Genomic DNA, 2,836 nt, shown 5'->3' with positions numbered 1-2,836 from the left:
TTCTTTTTCTTTCTTTCTCTCTTTCTTCCTCTAAAAAAACAAACAAACAAAAAAAACCTGTTATATAATCCCACTCCTAGTGATATGTATATATATATAAAAAAAAAAAGCAGGGAGACTGATTTGGGCAGCAGGATTCCTGAATTGCCCTGAACCCTTGTATCACTTTTCTAGTTCTTTGTTTCTAAGTATTGGGGAATGTTTTCCCAAGTCCCTAGTGAACTACTTCAATATGGCCTTTGATTCTTTTTCTACTCATTGCTCACATTTTCTTCAAATATTTCAAGAAGTCACTTATTGTATTTGTCTGTTCTCGCATTGCTATAAAGAAATACCTGAGATTAGGTAATTTATTTAAAAAAGAGGTTTAATTGACTCACGGTTCTGCAAGCTGTACAGGAAGCATAATAGTTTCTGCTTCTGGGGACACTTGAGGAAGCTTCCAATCATAGTGGAAGGCAAAGAGGGAGCTAGGCATCTCAGATGAAGGAAACAGGAGCAAGAGAGAGCAAGAGGGACGTTACACACTTTTAAACAACCAGATCTTGGGAGAACTCACTCACTGTCATGAGAACAGAACCAAGAGGGAAGGTTGCTAACCCATTCAAAAGAAATCCATCCCATGATCCAATGACTGCCCACCAGGCCCCTCCTCCAACATCGGGGATTAAAAACCAACATGAGATTTCACAGGGATATACATCAAACCATATCACTCATATTTTATGAAAGTTAGTTTTTATTCTGCAATTGATTTCCCTCAGCCATTAGTTAAGTCTGAATTTTGTTCATGGGGTTGCTGTTTTTGTTGTAATTGTTTTATATAATGTACACACATTGTACATGTTTTTGTAGTTTGGCACATCTATCTTCCCCTATGATTCAAAATGTCTTCTTCTCAAGATTAAAGATTAAACATTTACCTTTATTTTCTTTTGTTCTTTCATAACTTTCACTAAATAAAAAAAAAAAGAAATTTTAAGATATTAAGCTAGCATTCCCTCCTCCCAACAAATAGTTCACAATACTTATGAAGGTTCTTGGTTGTATAACTAGAAACCAATTTTAATCAATTTAATTAGAAAAATAATTCGTTGGAAGGTTATGGGTGCTCTTATCATGATGTGAATAAGTCTCATGAGATCTGATGGGTTTATCAGTGGTTTCTGCTTTTGCTTCTTCCTCATTTTTTTCTTACCACTGCATTTAAGATGTGCCTTTTGCCTCCTGCCATGATTCTGAGGCCTCCTCAGCAATGTGGAACTGTAAGTCCAATTTAATCTCTTGTTGTTCCCAGTTTTGAGTATGTCTTTATCAGCAGTGTGAAAACAAACTAACAAAAGCTGGTTGTTGCTCTTTATCTAATGGGTGACCCAAATCTTCATTTCTGAAGGTTTCTGGCCATTCCTGAAGGTTTTTGGCCCTGCCTAGTTTGAGTTACTGTAGTTTTCAATTGACTTTAATCACAGGAACACGGTAATACTAAGACGTTTCACACACACACATGCATGTGCATGCACAAGGACACATTTTTTTTATTGTTTATGCTAGACTTTAGTCTCCTGTTTATGCTCAGTGGAGCTCTGTGACCAAGTTTTTTTGTAACACAATAACTTGACCAACTTGACAATACAATCCTAAGATATTTGGAGAAAGAAAATGCTAAAAGGGATCATTACATTGTAAAATTGATTTTTCACTCATTCAGCTACTCTGTGTCTTTTGATTGGAAAATTTAATCCACTTACATTCATTATTATTATTGGTAAGTAAGGACTTACTCTTGCCATATTATTTGTTTTCTGGTTCTTTTGTGGTTTTCTTTCTTGCCTTCCTGACTTCCTTTAGTGAAGGTGATTTTCTCTGGTGATATTGTAACTGGGGGATGGGAGCAGGTTGCAAGGGTGTTCCAAAGACACTCATTGTTCCCTGATTAGATGTGTTTTCCCAGTTCGTGGGCCTCATGGACACATATGTTTTTAAAATCAGGGTCTTGAATATCTGGATGAAATATAAGTTGAAAACCACCCAGTAGTATTCACAACAAATAGATTCAGGATATGGCCAAGCTGGTGAGGACATAGGCAAATGAGGATTTTGATTGCAATCCCATCAATTCAAATAATGGGCCCCATCTGTCCATTCACCAAAATTGTCTCATGAATTTCCCATTTACTAAGATCATGAAGATGTTTTCAGAGCATGTGGCATGCTTAGAGAGAGAAATTCTCTGTCTCTAACATTTCTGCTGATAGACTGGTTTTCAAATTATCTGGTGGTAGACAAGATGGTTTTCTTCTTTTGTTTCTGTTTTGAATTCTGCTTTCTGCTTTTTTTTTCTTCCTTTTTTTATTGCATTTTAGGTTTTGGGGTACATGTGAAGAACATGCAAGATAGTTGCATAGGTACACACATGGCAGTGTGATTTGCTGCCTTCCTCCCCTTCAACTATATCTGGCATTTCTCCCCATGCTATCTCTCCCCAACTCCCCACCCCACACCGTCCCTCCCCTATTTCCCCCCAACAGATACCAGTGTGTAGTGCTCTGCTCCCTGTGTCCATGTGTTCTCACTGTTCGACACCCACCTATGAGTGAGAACATGTGGTGTTAGATTTTCTGCTCTTGTGTCAGTTTGCTGAGAATGATGGTTTCCAGGTTCATCCATGTCCCTACAAAGGACACAAACTCATCATTTTTGATGGCTGCATAATATTCCATGGTGTATATGTGCCACATTTTTCTTGTCCAGCCTATCATTGATGGGCATTTGGGTTGCTTCCAGGTCTTTGCTATTGTAAACAGTGCTGCAATGAACATTCGTGTGCATGTGTCCT

Source organism: Cebus imitator, unplaced genomic scaffold (genome assembly GCF_001604975.1).
Source record: "Cebus imitator isolate Cc_AM_T3 unplaced genomic scaffold, Cebus_imitator-1.0 Scaffold660, whole genome shotgun sequence".
In the NCBI taxonomy this organism is placed as follows: Eukaryota; Metazoa; Chordata; class Mammalia; order Primates; family Cebidae; genus Cebus; species Cebus imitator.
This window is presented reverse-complemented; position numbering follows the sequence as displayed.